This window comes from Aethalodelphis obliquidens, unplaced genomic scaffold (assembly GCF_003676395.1).
Source record: "Aethalodelphis obliquidens isolate GAN/ISIS:26980383/991018 unplaced genomic scaffold, ASM367639v1 scaffold15, whole genome shotgun sequence".
Classification (NCBI taxonomy): domain Eukaryota; kingdom Metazoa; phylum Chordata; class Mammalia; order Artiodactyla; family Delphinidae; genus Aethalodelphis; species Aethalodelphis obliquidens.
The window spans coordinates 30967628-30983645 of NW_020837959.1; the positions used below are offsets into that span (position 1 = coordinate 30967628).

A 16018-nucleotide genomic window follows, 5' to 3' on the forward strand; every position below is an offset into this window, starting at 1 on the left:
GAATTCTCCTTCAGATTCTATTTTACACTCACTCTATTTCTTTTTCTTTGAATTTTATTTTATTCATTTTTTTATATAGCAGGTTCTTATTAGTTATCCATTTTATACATATTAGTGTATAGATGTCAATCCCAATCTCACTCTATTTCTTTGGACCAGTAAGTAGCAGAAATAAAGCTTTGCAGATGTGGGTGGCTTAACATGGTATTTTAGGATCCAGTGTTTGTGTTGGGGTTTTTTTTAGCAGCTGAACATTTCCTATGAATGTTTCTGAAGTTACTGCAGATCATTTTCTTCCCACTCTAGTATATTATACTCCACTTCCACCTTTCAATTATTGTGAATATGTAATGATGAAAATAACTACTATAAAGAATGCCTTGACTTTTTATATCTTCTTTCCAACAAAGAGAAAAATTCATGCTGAGCTGCAGGGAGAACAGGGTGGCAGCTGCTGCCATTTCTCAATAGGCAAAGATGTATGGACCATTTGAAAAGAAGCAGTTTGTCCTCCTATTTCGGATGAAATGGGAGGGACTGTGGATAGTAACCATCTCATTCCACAACTGCACCTTCACCCCCATTTTTAACATGGGGGTTCTCCTAACTGAAGGTGTAAAAAGCTGACAATGACAAAAGCAATGTCCCTTTGCTTTTCCTTCTTTCTCAGGAGTTAAGGATCTTTAAGAAGGTGATATTGGTGACAGCATGGATTTGCCCAGCCTTGGGCAGGAAATGCAATAGTTTTACTCTTTGAGGCAGGGCATTAATTGAGTACAATCTTAGCTCACCTTATTCTCAAGAGATGGATCATTCTGGAAGCAACATGGAATTTGGAATCAGGAGACCTGGGACAAAGCCCCAGCTCGGCCACGTATGAGCTTAATAACTTTGCTCAGGTAGCTTCACCTATCTCTGAAATTAAGACAATAATAGCCAAATTATTCTTTCATTCATTTCTTTATTTTCTCATATGGATCCTCTTTAAGAACATTTGAAGCAGATTATGAAAAATTATATGTGCAATAATCACCTGAGGCTGATGAAACAGAAATAGAAAAGCAGAACAAAGAAAAAGGAGAAAGTGTTCTAACGCTAAAGGTTGATATAATAGCCATAAAGCTTCATTACATTAGAATCTGAGGTTCCTAGAAGCCAGGGCATGAAGGGAAAAATGAGGGTACATATACTGGGTTTTCATTAAGGAAAGTGAACATCAGTTCCTCTGAGGACATACAGCATGTTCCTGGCACTGCATTCTCCAAGAAATTGAAACCATATAAGGAAAACAGTGCCAAACTCCCAGGGTTGTTAAGTGTGCTAAGTATATATAAAAGCCTTTATAAATTGCGAACTATTATTTAACACTAATTAACACATAAATATTGATTAAACCTATTTCCAGAGATAAGTTGAAAGCAGAGAACAGAGTTTTAACATCTTACTCGTTTTTAGTGGAAAGAATTTCCATAACATACTCTATACTTTCCTATCTTCGTCTCTTCTAGAGCAGAACACACAGGGCATAATATCACTTTCAGAAGGGATTTGAGAGTTCATGATTATAAATATCAATGATAGTAATTTGCAGTACATATAGGTATAAATATAGATGTGAGAAGATTATGTGGCATATAGGGATGAATGGAAAGGACTCCACCAATGAGTCTGACACTTGCTTTCTAGGGAAAAAATCACCAATCTTTGTTTGCTTTTAAACAATTTGACTCTCATAAAGGTGGAGTGAAAAATGTGCAGCTGTTGACCCTTTGGGCAGCGTAACACAGCTGCTTTTCTGTAAAACTAATTAGAGAACTAAAGTTGAAGCAACTTTAACTTTTGGGCCTTCTCCCCAGGGATTTTCTCACCCCCGCAGACAATCTTCACAGTCACTGTGTCTCTTCCTCCTCAGTGACATTCAAAGCATCATTCTTAGTTTCTTGATCACAACTCTATGGTCCAGGAGTGTCTCCTTGTCAGCTCAACATTCGTCTTTTACCTCATGTACCCAGTTTGAGGATGCTGTGTGTACAAGGAGCATATCTTAGTACTTGAAGAAGTTGTCCAAGGGCAAAGGGTATAGTCTATTCCAAAGCCTGTTGAAAATATTAACAATACCTAACAGTTGTATATCAGTTTAAAAGCTCACAGAATACTTCTGTTACTGAACTAAACATGGGTCCACTCGCCCAAGTGCAATGTACTGACACTGAGTTGTGTGTGGCGAAGGAAAGTGCAGTGTTTATTGTAAAGCGCCAATACAAGCAGAATGGGTAGCTCAGTGGCTCGTGCTCAGAAACCCGAACTCCAGAAAGGGTTTCAGGGAAGCATCTTTAAAAGCCAGGTGAGGGAGGGGCATCGCAGGGTATGTGACCAGCTGGTGCCCAATTCTCTGATTGGTTGATGGTGAAGTAACAGGGTGGTGCCCCAGAGGTTAACATTATCAATCCTTAGGCTCCAGTAGGTCTGGGAGCTACATACTCATGGCCATCAGATAGTTAAATTCTTCCATTTGGTGGTGGTTTTAGCATATGTAAAACAACTCAGGAAATGTGTATCAGATACTGCTATCTAGATACTTCAGAGAGGAATTAAAGCAGAGGAACTGGGGGGAAGCGTCTGTCCCAGAAAGCCCCCATAGAACCCTACTCAGTTATACTTCCTTATACATAGTTCCATTTAATCTTCACAACTTCTCCATTTTGCAGATAGAGTAAGACATATATAAATTTGAATCTTGTTTCTGCGCCTTATTAGCTATGGGAGCTCAGGCAAACTATTTAATATTTTTATGAATCTATGTCCTCACCTATAAAACAGGAATAAAGACTGAATAAGGTAATATCTGTGACATATCTTCAGAGAGTCAGACATAGAGTAGGTACATAATAATGGAGATTATTATTGTTGTGTTTCCTGAACAGAACTCTTGTAGCCACAAAAAATTATAAGTTACATATTAAAATGCTACAAATATTCTTGAAAGTCACACTTGTGTTTTATTAAAATCTTTCCTCGGGTAATATAATTTTCCTAGGAATACTTTGATCCGTAGTTTGATTTGAATTAATGGACAACACTGGTTTAAAAAGAGTCCCCAAACATAAACCTATTTCTTCAGAGTAAACCATAAAATCTTCTAGGACTCTTCTCATGAAGCTACCAAAAGGTAATTAAATCAGTGAGAAGAATTCCTGTCTAAAGCCAGGGTTGATTTGTGCTCTGTACTCAGTAAATACAAGGCAGCTACAATGCTCCAGGACTATGAATTTTAATCCCTAATATTTTCATATTATAAGAACCTCAACCATTGGTGCACAAAGATTTTTTCTTATTTGATTCATCCCAGAGACATCAGATTATTTTCTAGGTATCTTCTAGGTTAGAATTACCAAAATAGCCCAACCTCTTCAGGCTGGTAAATTGTTTAAAGGTGATTTATTTGAAAACAAGCCACAATTATTTGTCAGCAGCCTCCTAATGTGCTAAGTCTTTGTCACTAGTTACTTCCATTTCTAATAGCACACCTCATTCTAAATGGCCAGCCCCAGCCTTGAGAAAGTGCACTAACTGTGGCCACCATGTCTGCTGATATAGCCCAGCTTTTCAGCCAGCACTGGGTCAGACTTGGTGAGTACTTTGATCTTTTCACTGAGAGGCACATGGTCTCTTTGTCAAATATCACCAGTGGCACTATTTCACAAGTTGTTGTGCCCAAGTTGGCATGAGGACTGGACAGGAGTTAAAACTCAGAGTCAGAGATAGGTGTACACAAGCAAACACAGAGAGCCAAACACGCCGGTGCCAAAAGAGTTGTAATACAGGGAGCAATATAAGATACAGAGCCAGAGTCCAGTCCGGGGTGAGAGAGAAGAAACAGGCTGCACAGCGGCTAACACTGCCATCCCCTTGCTAAAGCTGTTCATATTGGACCACCTGCAAGTATAGTGACTCACATAAAGGGGCCCACAGTGTCTCACAGACGCTGCTTACAGCAGAGATGGTTCAGGATGCAAAGAATTTGAACTACCATTTCAAAGCCTTGCTATGTTATCAGGTAAATACACCTAAAACTCGTTGGCTTAAGGCCAGCTCAGCCAATGATAAAGTCACTGATTTGTATATGAAATGAAATATTCATTTCATTTTTGATATAACCATTCCAACCAATTTTGGAAATTTTTGAATTCTAATAATTTTTTTTTAATTACTTGTTTTGACTCATTTAAGGATGCTTAACCAGCTTGTCTAAGCATTCTTTCACTTTAATGTCATATTTTTAAAACATACTCATGGTAACTTTATAGATGATTCATTAAATGCATCCTTTGTGAGTGTCTTGCATTCCTTAGTGAATACTTTTACAAACTGTATAAATTGATTAAGTAGATTAACAAATACCTTGCGTTTGCTCCCTGCTAATGAAGGATTGCTGTTTTGATGATAATAAAGAGAAGATCTGTTATGATTGTATTATGTAGATGTCAGGAACAATGAAGTGCAATGGAGGATTAAATTCAATGGAGAATTAAATTAAATATGAGATGAAGTATAAAATCACAGTACCTGGCATATGTTAGCTACTTCGTTAATACTAGTTCTTTTTAGAGAAATGAGAAATTCATTCTCATTACCAAATTGACTTGGTTGATATTTCATATACGTCAGACTCGCCAAATACTACTAGTCTTGTTTTTTATGATATGAAGAAGTGTGAAAGTAGATAAAGAAATATTCTTTAAAATCTGTGTGGTTCCAGTTTTTTAAAATTTATTTCCCTAACTCCAATTAGAAACAGCCTCTGGGTAAAGGAGCTATTTCCACTTGACCCTATACTGGTTCCAATGTTCTTAATACTAAACCTCTAACCTTTTGTCTTCTCCCTGCTGGCCTCTGTGAGCAAAAAAGGGAGGTATACCAGATGTTCCAAGGCTTGCCTCTCAAGGAAGCCAAATCAGTTATGCCCTAATGCATTCTTTGCTTGAGCACCTCTATGAGGTAGCTGGCCAGAGGAAGAGGCAGAGAATAAAGAGAAAAGAATTAACAAGACACAGGCTCAGAGTGTGTGAATGTGGAAGAAGAAACTGGAATTTATTAGAATGAAAGCATTCAAGGTGTTCAGAGAGAAGGATCAATACATAGTTCTAGTTTGGTGAAAGAAAAAAATATGGCTTTATTTGCCTACATTTGCTTCTGCATAATGACAAAGGCATGACATATCGGCCGCAAATATCTATGAAGAGAAAGAATGGAGAGAATCAAAGTGTACGTTGGGCAGGGGAGCTTGGGTGATATAAATCAGTGAGATAACCTGGGCTTCAGTGGGAGAAGAGCCAACTGTTGGTGCATATATTTGAAAAAGGTTAAAGGCATGGAGGAATTCCAGTTAACTGTTGTTAAGTATCAAAAGTGCAGTACTGTGTATTCAATATTAGAACAAAGTCAATGGTGAGTCAGAGTCTAAAGAACGAAACAAATCTGAAAGGTAATTAGTAGACACAGAAAAACGGAGGGAAAATCAGTGCAGAAATAGGATTAAAGATAAAATAAATAATGGAAACAAATGTTGGGGGGAATGTATTAAAAAGTGACATAAAGAGGACTTAACTACTATATTGTTTTCTCCAACAGAGATGAGCTTTTAGTTTTTAAGAAGAAAGTTTTATACCTTCTCTAGATTTTGCCCATATAGGTCTCTTAGACGTCACAAGTCTCTCTGTTAGTTGTCGACCCAATGGTCATTATGCCTTTCCTACATACTAAGAGAAACATCATTTTGAGTGGCAGAGATCTGATATCAGGCAAGGTAGTATCCTGACTTGGTCCCAGGGAATGAGCCATTATTGGCCTAGGTCATTTATAATAATCCCATTCCCTTCTGTTAGTGGGTCTGGTCCCAAAGTGGCATGTGAACCAGTTCTGGTCAATGAGACATCAAGGGAAACCTGGTATTTCCCTTCTTGCCTCAAAAGTAGTGTACAGGAACTTATCCCTTCCTGTTTCTGATACCAATGTAAAGACATAATGCCTGGAGATGTGGCAGCTATCTTGAAACCATGAGGCTACAAATACAAAAGGATGGCAAAGTAGAAGGGTGGAAAAAGTCAGACTCCTGGTTGATCCCATTTAATAGTTGAGTCTATTTTAGCAACTGCCAACTACCAGATGTGTTACATGCATAAACCATAATTTAGCTGGATTTTCTGTTATTTAAACCCCAAAGCATTTAGCCTCTCAATCACATCTGGACTGGGCAATCAAGCTATAACCTTCATTGCGTCTTTTAGGCTTTAAAAGAACACATTTGTTTAGTAGTTCAGGAAAGTATTTAAATAAGCCATCTCAAATTAACATATTTAAAAATAATTTAGCACATTCTCTTGTTGTCCCAGATCCAGAGAACTTAAGCATGACAAGTTGTTCTACCTATTTTCATGTGTTATCACCTTCTACTGGGGATACAAAAAGAAATATACAAGAAAATTGAAATATGAGTAAATTGCAGTAAAAACCTAAGTATATGAATAAATATAGATAAATAAAAATAACATTGCCATGTTGACTCCTGATTAATCAAATTAACTAAAATTTATTTAAGAATACATAAAGTCTTAGAGAGCAAGAAGGCCATAAACATGCTTTTATTTTACCTTGGGAACAAAATAGGGGGTTTGAAAGATCTAGCAGTGATCATTCAACTAGACAGCAGCCAGCAGGACTAGAATGTAACCCTTCTTTCAGGCCAAAGCCTTTCTGCTCCATCATACTGGCTTCCAAAGGAGACATAGAAACATGGTCATAATTATTAAAATCTGTTCACTAGAAAGCCATGGCCAGATGTGGCCTCTCCTGAAATGTACCTCTTCTTGGTCTTCAATTCTTTCCTTATTATTTCTTGCTCTTTTTCTTATGCATCATGCTGATATTTCTTCTTTTCATTTTTCTTTCTTATTTTTTTCCTTGTTTTGTTTCTTCTATTCGGATGACCTCAACTTTCCCTTCCCTCTTCTTCTGATTACCCATTCTCATTTTACCTACTTCCTTTCACTCCTATCTCCACTCTTCCACCAAATCCTGGCATCAACTCCACTCATCCACTTTCTCTTCTGAATATAAACTCATAGGACTTTAGCAGCTCATTTACTTTCCTTGGTTCTTTTTATTTATTGTTGCCTGGTTTCTCTGGTATAATCTATTTTCATTTGGAAGCCCTTCTTTTACACATGCTTTTTAAAATATAATTCTAACTTCATAATTAATATTTTATCCAGTATACCCTGTCATTTTCCTATGTTAATAGAGCAGTAATAGTCATAAGGACCCGGACCTGGCACTCTAACCAATGCCACTGCTGACCTGTAATTCCACACTTGACCTGCAGACCTCTGCCAGGGATGGAAAATAAAGATTGAAAATGCTGACGAGGGCGGTGAGGAGAAGCAAGCAGAATCCAAAGAGGTAAGGGAGCAATGAGGAAGAGAAATAAAAGAGAAGAGCAAATAAACAGCGTTATACCCTACTATTTCAGAGCCCTATTATTTCACAAACACACACACACATAGGCAAGCTTCCAGGTTGTTAGGATGAGCTTCAGGAGGACGACACAGGGAAACCCAAAATTAAGCTTTGGGCTTATTTTACAAACCAGACCTGAAGAGGTCAGTGCTAGGGCTGAAAGAACCTGGGTTAAAAAGGTTAAAGATAAAGGAGACATTGGTCAAGGTCTCTTCAGCGTTGATCAACCTGTGTTGCCAAACTCGAGGGTTCTTTTGTAGTGTCATTCGTCCACTGTGTTTGAGGAGGAGAGGGACATTGGACAAACAGCAGGGAGAAGGAGAACGTTATTTTGTGAGATTAACAGATGACTTGAACACATAACTTACATCCTTTAGAAGAAAGGCTCAATGCTCCTAACTTTGCCGTGATTACATGTTTCATTGGTTTGCAATTCTATAGCAGAAAACTCTCCCTTTTGAAAATGGAAGTAATGTCTTTTGCTGCCACTTTCCCTGTGTTCACTCCACCATGGAATTTGTGTACCTTATTATAACTAATTCTACATGATGGGAAAAATATTTTCTTATCAAAGAAGTTGCCAAAATGAGAGAAATAAAAACACATTGATTTAAAGAACAATAATTTAAAATTGTGTCTTCAGCTTAATCAGGGAATGAAAGGAGTTATTTTGAATATTTCCTATGACCCCTCCTGACCCTTGAGTCTTTATCTGTGGGTCCTTTTGGGTGTGTTGTTTGTTTATGTATCAGGAGTGCTTGAAGAAGGAGAGGTGAGGAGAAATGAAAACTAATCTCTATTCAGTGGCTAAGCAAATAACTATGCAGCCCATATTTCCATGGGCCACCCTTGCCTGGATCTAAAATGGAGGAATATGGTGACGTGTTAGTCTCCTAGGGAGGCTATGACAAATTGCTACAAATTTGGTGGCTTAAAACGTGAGAAATTGATTCTCTCACAGTCTGGAGGCCTAAAGTCTGAAATCGTGGTGTTGGCAGGGTTGGTTCCTCCTGGAGGTTCTGAGGGAGAGTCGCTCCTTGCCTCTCTTCCAGCTTCTGGTGGCTCCTGGCAACCCTTGGCATTCCTCGGCTTGTAGCTGCATCACGCCAGTCTCTTTCTCCATCTTCACATGGCTTTCTTCTCCTGTGTCTCTGTGTGTGTCTAAAGCGCACTTTCCTTTCTCTTATAAAGATACCAGTTTTCGGATTTAGGGCCCATCCTAAATCCAGGATGATTTCCCCTTAGAACTTTAACTAATTACATCTGCCAGGACCCTGTTTCCAAATACAGTCACATTCTGAGGTTCTGAGTGTACGTGAATTGGGGGGGACACTATACAACCCACTACAGGTTACAACAGCAGTTCTTAAAATATGGCTCAGCAAAGACTAACAGATTTGCAAAAACTCCAATTCAACCACCTTTCCCAAATCCTGCCAGTCCAGTTTAATGAAGCCTCACCAGAATGCATCCAAAACACCCTGGAATGTCCCAGACAGACACACTCGCTCCATCCCACAGACATCTCCCACGTGAATGACGTGGCGTTCTATTCATCCTGCCACCTGTGGTCCCATCGAGGCTGCTGCCTTGGTGAAGAGGGTAAGAAGGAGCTTTTGCGTCCTCATGTTGATGAGAACTTTAAAAATTTCCACAAACAGTGAGCTTTGTGTACTTGCACTTTAGGTTAATTAGAGCTGACCAAAACCTGACTGAAATTCAAACATTCTGGGTCAAAAGTTCTCTTGAGTCAACTACTCAGAATCATTCCTCCCACTGACCTCATCCAGCGTGTCCCCCACTTCCCATTTCCCCCAACTTTCCTGCGTTTCTTCCCTTTACAGTCCATATGCTTCTAAGACTAAGGAGTGAACCCAGTAACCTGATTTCTCAAGGTGGAGCTGCAGGGAAGGAGCCCAAAGCCTAAGTGACCCTCATCAGTTTTTATCTCCCTCAGGTTCATTTGGCATTTACATAAGGAGATTTTGTTTGTTCTATGCTCTCTGCCCTCTGGAAAGGCCTGGGTAACTACATAGATTTAGGCTGAGACCTTCCATTAAAAAACAGAAACATCGCTGTAGAAAGATTTCCTAGTTCTCTTTTCTCTGCAACAGAGAATATACAAGAATATATCCCACATGTTTATATTTAGGGAGCATTTAGTTACAAGGTGGTGTAAATAAGATTGGTATGAGAGACCTACCAGCTGGCTATTTTAGACTGAGTTCCATTGGGTGTTAGTGTGTCAGTGAGGTCTCCATGGGTCCAGAGTTTCATCTTCAGTGTTCAGAAGGAAAATATACATGCAAAGAGTACGGGAACATGTACCATCATGCCATGGTCCTACACTAAAGAAGACACTATGTTCCTTACATTTTTAAGTTCTGCAATCGGATTTTTTCCTATTCTTGTTTTTCTTTTTTTTTTAAATTTATTTTGTTGAAGTATAATTGATTTACAATGTTGTGTTAGTTTCTGCTCTACAGCAAGCTGATTCGATTATACATATATACATGCATATATTCTTTTTCATATTCTTTTCCATTATGTTTTTTTACAGGATATGATATCACTTATATGTGGAATCTAAAATATGTGATTTTATATATGAACTTATCCATGAAAGTGGATGAACTTATCCACGAAACAGACAGACTCACAGATATAGGGAACAGACTTGTTGTCGCCAAGGAAATGGGGTGGGGGAGGGGTGGACTGGGAGTTTGGGGTTAGCAGATGCGAACAATTATATATAGAATGAATAGACAACAAGGTCCTACTGTATAGCACAGGGAACTATATTCAATATCCTGCAATTGGATTTTTAATTCTCTCTGCTGAGCTTATTCACATTAATCAAATTGCAAAGCATTGATAAGCCAAAATTCCAATTTATTAATTTACACTGAAAAATGTTACTGCCAGGTGGATTGCAATGCTCACTTTGGCTAGTTAGAGTAGTACCTTCTCAACAGAAATGTGTCCTTGAGAGATGAAATCAAAATTAGAGGATATCTTGGATTATTGAATGAGAGTAAAAGAAATGAATGACCTTAAGTCATATAGCAACTTCTCTACCTTGGGGTTACAGGTGCCATGCATCAAAATTCCTCAGTTGCTCCAGAGTATGTGCAAGTATTAATGGAATGTATGCCTTATCCGGCTCTCAAGTTTCAGTGTTCTTTATTATTGTGCAAAAGTTTCTGTGACTAAAATTGCACTTAGTGTCAGAATTTTCAGCATTATTACATCCATATCTCCCCCCTTGATCTTCAGAATGTTTTTAGTTTTGGGTTTCCCTGATGGGAATTCAGGAAGGTCGCATTGTTATCTTACCTGTGACACTCTCATATGACTTATCTTAATGTGATTTTATATTTTTAGAAAAATATCCTTTCCAAAAGGCTACACTCATTCCCTTGTGTGAACTGTTGTTATTTTAATCAGACTGAAGGGTGCACGCTTTTTTGGAATCTGCAGTCCTTTGTATTTGCCACACAAGGTCTCAAGGACACATGTGGACAAAGTGGTCTCCAATGTACTTAATTCCTAGAAAGAACATGGCCAGTGGGACATGCAAAGAACTAAGCTTCAGGATATCTGGGTTCTGGTCTCAGCTCTGCCTCGAAGTGCCTGAGGCATAGGAAACTCATGCCTGTTTCCTTGTATTCAGACATAGAACTGGGGTAGCTCATTTTCCAATCCCTCTGACTAGCACACAATAGGCACCTGTGCTGGTTAATCAACCGATCATCTCTAATAGCTCTTTTAACTCTAAAAATCTTACTAAACCTTGGTGAATTAAAATCCAGATTGGTGAATGACTTTTTACAAATTTGTTTTTTCTCTAATAGATTTTCATTTATTCATTCAGTGAACACTCATTGCAGGCAAGATCCCTGACCATGGAGAGCTTATTGAAATTAATGATTTCAAGCTTTTTTCCTCATATTCTACATCCTTCTTTCCCACACTCAATACTCAATGTCCACATATGATCTTCTGTTCTTTCGAATAATCTGATCATCTCTCTTTACAACCAACTCGCTCTCTCCTCCGTGTTTCCCTTTCCCACGATCTCCCCAAGATTTATTTTTCTCAGGGACTCACTTGCTTTGAACTCTTTTTCCTCAAGAAGTCTGCTGACAGCTTTGTAATCCAAGTTCAGAAGTTTAGGAAAAGCAGATTCTAACCAAAAAGCAGGAGTCTGAGTGAAGGATTCCAGTGGCCTTGCACTAACCTAATCCCGGAAGGTGAATTGCTCACATCTGCAACACTGGAAGGTCACGCAGGCTTCTTCATGCTCGTGGAAGATTGCTCCAAGAACTCAGCACCTCCCAGGTCGCCTCCATCTTACACCCCCCTTGAAAATCCCCTACAGGGTGGCTGGGAAGGAATCCAGCCCAACATCCTGCGGCCACACATGTGTCTTCACTCATACTCCAGCCCCCGCAGGTCGCCAGCCTCCCAAGGACCTCCCAGACCACCCACAGGGCCCTCCCCTGGAGTCCTGAACGTCTCCTCCCTCGCTCTCTCATCTCAGCCATGCCTGAACCTGCAAGGTCTGTGTCTGGGCTCCACTTATTTCCGCCAATGTCATTATGAAGATTTTAAAGAGAAACACGGTTTTAAATGTCATAACACTTCATATTTGAATAAGAGCAAACCAACAAAGTGCAGCGGAGGCAGCAGCAACTCACACAGCAATGAATACAAGAATGAACCAACAACAACCTACTGTATAGCACAGGGAAATATACTCAATATTTTTAAATAACCTATAAGGGAGAAGAATCTGAAAAAGAATAGATATGTATGTATGTATAAGTAAATCACTGTGCTGTACACCTGAAACGAACATAACCTTGTAGATCAACTATACTTCAATAAAAATTTTAAAATTTTAAAAAAGAATGAAGAGGGGAGAGGCACAGGAAACTAAAAGGGGGCTGTCCCTAGGGCAGGGAAGGGGGTTGACTGTGAGTTTACTTGGTGAGTGCCATCAGAGACAGCAGAATGTCTACAGACTCAGTAGGCATCTTCCCTCGTGACAATTAACCAAGACCCAAGACAACCGGAATCCCAGATCCCCTGTTTAATGGTTTTCTCTGATCCAAAGAATTGGCCCATTCCAACATGTTGACCTTCTCGGTCCAGTATTTTAGGGCATGATAATGACAAGTCAGGGGTAAAGTTCAGGATTTGGTAATGGAGCCACAGGAAGCCTAAGGGATCAGGCAGGATATGGCCATAATCTGACTATCTCCAGCAACCCCTCTGAGCGCCTCGTTTGCTCTGTACTGGTATTTGTGTCCACCTTGTTGTGGGCTGCAGCTCTGCATCGGGGAGTGGGGCGGGGGGGACGCGATAAACTTCCATGCCCTCCCCGACAAAAGTAAAATCAGGGCTGCAGGAAGCATGCTTTTAAAAATTCAACTGTTAGCTTTGCGCAGTGGCAGTATCGTAGCCAATGAGGTTTATCCGAGGCGCGATTATTGCTAATTAAAAATTCAACTGTTGTTTCTCTAAGTAATCAGCTCCTGAGCAGTAGAATAATGTGATTTTACGGATGCCTTCAGCCCTGCTCTGGGGCACTTGACTATAGAATCAGGTAAACCAGTGTTTGATTAGATGAGTTCTGCAAGCTACCTGCAAGTTCTGCAAGTTTTTTTATGACAAGAAATCTGTCATAAAAAAGACAATTGGGGGGAAAAGGGTACATGTATAAGAGTTTTATTACAGCATTTTATATATTTGCAAAATTTGATGGATAAACCAAATATCAGTTGATCCATAAATTGTCATGTGTACATATCACAGGACACTAGGCAATCATTAGAAGTGTATACCTTTATTCACTGATAAAGAAATCCCCTGTGATTCACTGTTAAATGCACAAAGAAAGTCAAAGAACAACATGTATGATGCCATTTATGATAAGTTTGTACCAACACACCCACCCCACACAGATACAGAAAGATATTAACCAAAATACTGAACACTCCCTGAGATATCCCCAAAGTGGAATTTCAGATATTTCAAATGTTTTTATTTCTATTTTTCTGTATTATTTAAATTTTCTACAGTAAAGTAAATAGTTTTTTAGGATTGGGGGAAAAAACTTAATTAGCTACCTGTATTTTGAGGATAAGAAAAGGGAAGTATATGGACTGGGAAAGGGAAGTATATCACCTCAGACTGAGGTGATTTCAAATCCTGACTCTCATTTACTTGTTATATGACCCTGGGCAAGTCATTTAACTACACTGAGCCTCACGTGCTTCACTTGTATCGTTAGTTATTCCCTACCTACCACGAGGGTTGCTTCAGGATAGTATGAGAGAGAGTGGCAAAATGTTTTGAAATATTACCCGATGTATCTTTCTTTTAACTCTTTTTCAATGCTAGAGCCCTTCCGTCACTCAAACTAGATGAGGAAAGCAGAGACTCAGGAAAAAGAGGACATAAAAGAAAATAGTGAGAAAAATATGTTGGAATCAGCAGTCACATTTTTGTCTTTAAATTCTAAAATTATTGAAATTTTTAGAAGAGACAAAAGACTTGAAAAGCAAAGTGCCATTTAAACAATTCCTTTCATGCTTTTTTAATGTTCTCATATTGCAAGTACTACTCTTGAAATGAAATATCTTTAATTTTAAAAGAAAATAGTTGAATCTCGAACCTCCCGACAATCTCCAAATAAACCAAGTTCAGTTACTTGTCACAGGACACAACACTTCATTCATTCGTTCAGCAAATTATTCTTTTCCAGGCATTCTTCTAGGCACTGGGGATGTAGTTGTGAGTAAAGCAAACAAAAATTTTGAATTTTTAAAATTCACTTTGTACAATAGGCAATATACTCTTATGATACATACACACATAAAGGGGAAGGTATAGAGCGGAGAGGATGGGAAGAAACTGGAACTGATGTATTGCTGATGGCTGATTCTAAATGGATTCAACTCCTGTGGAAGACAATTTAATATTGTGCTGCAAGGTTGAATGTCTGGTACTCTATGACACAGCAATCCCGCTCCCAGGTATATGCCCAAGAGAGATAACTTGCACACATGTTAGCAGGAGACTTATACAAGGTTGTCTGCAGCAAAGATGTTCACAAGAGCAAAAGACGGAAAGCAATCCCAATGTTCACAAACAGAAGAATGGATTAGTAAAATGAAGTGTTTTCAGACAATGATGAAAACAGATGAACCACAACTTACTTTGGAAAGGTAATTGTGGCAGAGGATATTTTTCAGAAATGGCCACAATATTAGTTCTGGCCCCAAATGTTCTTCCAGAACCTTCTCCACCCTCCCCTCCACCTCCCATTAAGAGGTGGAGTCTGTGTTTTCTCCCTTTGAATTTGGGTGGGTCTTTGTGACTGCCTCGACTCATACAAGACAGAAACGATGTGACTTTTGAGGGCTGGTCATAAAAAGGCAATGTAGTTTCCTCCTGGCCTTTGGAGCCCTAAGCTTCTCTGTAAAGAGTCTGATGACCCTACAGCCACCAAGCTGGAGAGACCCCATGGAAAGAATACATAGAGAAGGAGATAGAGGTAGCCCGAGAAGCTGGGCTTGTGTTACCAGCCCAGGCAGCAGGAATGTGAGTGAAGATGTCTCAGAGATGACTCTGGCTCTAGAAATCATTTGACTCCAAACACATAAGAGACTCTGAGCCAGAAACATGCTTCTCTCAAACTCCTGAATCCAGAGACAGCACAAGATGTCTGCTTATGTCCATCAACTACAAATGACGTTTGTTGTTTTAAGCCACTGAGTTTCGGAGTGATGCATAAGGATAGATGACCAGAACGATGACAATGGGTGAAAACAAATAAAAAGTCCCAGAAAATTTCTTACTGTATAATATCATTTTCTTAGTGCTCAAAAATAAGTCAAACAAAACAATAAAACTACTTTTTAAATAACTGAAAAAATAAATGCAATATTTTTTAGATTTTGATATTTCTGATTTCATTGCAGTAGAATCAGAGAATATTTGTATTATTTCTACTTTTCAAAATTCATTAAGGTTTTCTGTGTAGCATAATAGGTGATCAATTTTTGTGAATGCGACTTGAATGTGTATTTGCTATTTTCAAGATACAACATTTGATACATGTATCTGTAGGTATAAATCAGGTAGGTACCCTACTAATTATACTATTTAAGTCTTTTAGTCACTTAATTTTGATGTGTGAGAAAGGTGAATTAAGGACTTGTAGTGCTAGTATGTTTCTGCCTCTTTTGTAATTTTTTAAATTTCTGCTTTATTGCTATTCTGCTTTTGTTTTGGGTGGAGCACAAATATCCATACCTCTATCTCCTCTGTGAATTATAAAACTTCTTAGTTTTATTTAATGCTTATGGGCCTGAAACCCCATAACTGATACTAAGATCATGACTCTTGCTTTCTTTAATTTTTGTTTGCTGAAAGGTTGCCCAGCTTTTATTTACAATCCTTTTTTTTTTTACATCTTTATTGGAGTATAATT

General features: G+C 38.7%; 1 pseudogene; it reads left to right on the plus strand.

Moving 5' to 3' along the window:
- The first annotated feature begins 12956 nt into the window (after nt 1-12956).
- On the plus strand, nt 12957-13107 carry LOC113625515 (uncharacterized; annotated as a pseudogene).
- Nucleotides 13108-16018: the final 2911 nt, after the last annotated feature.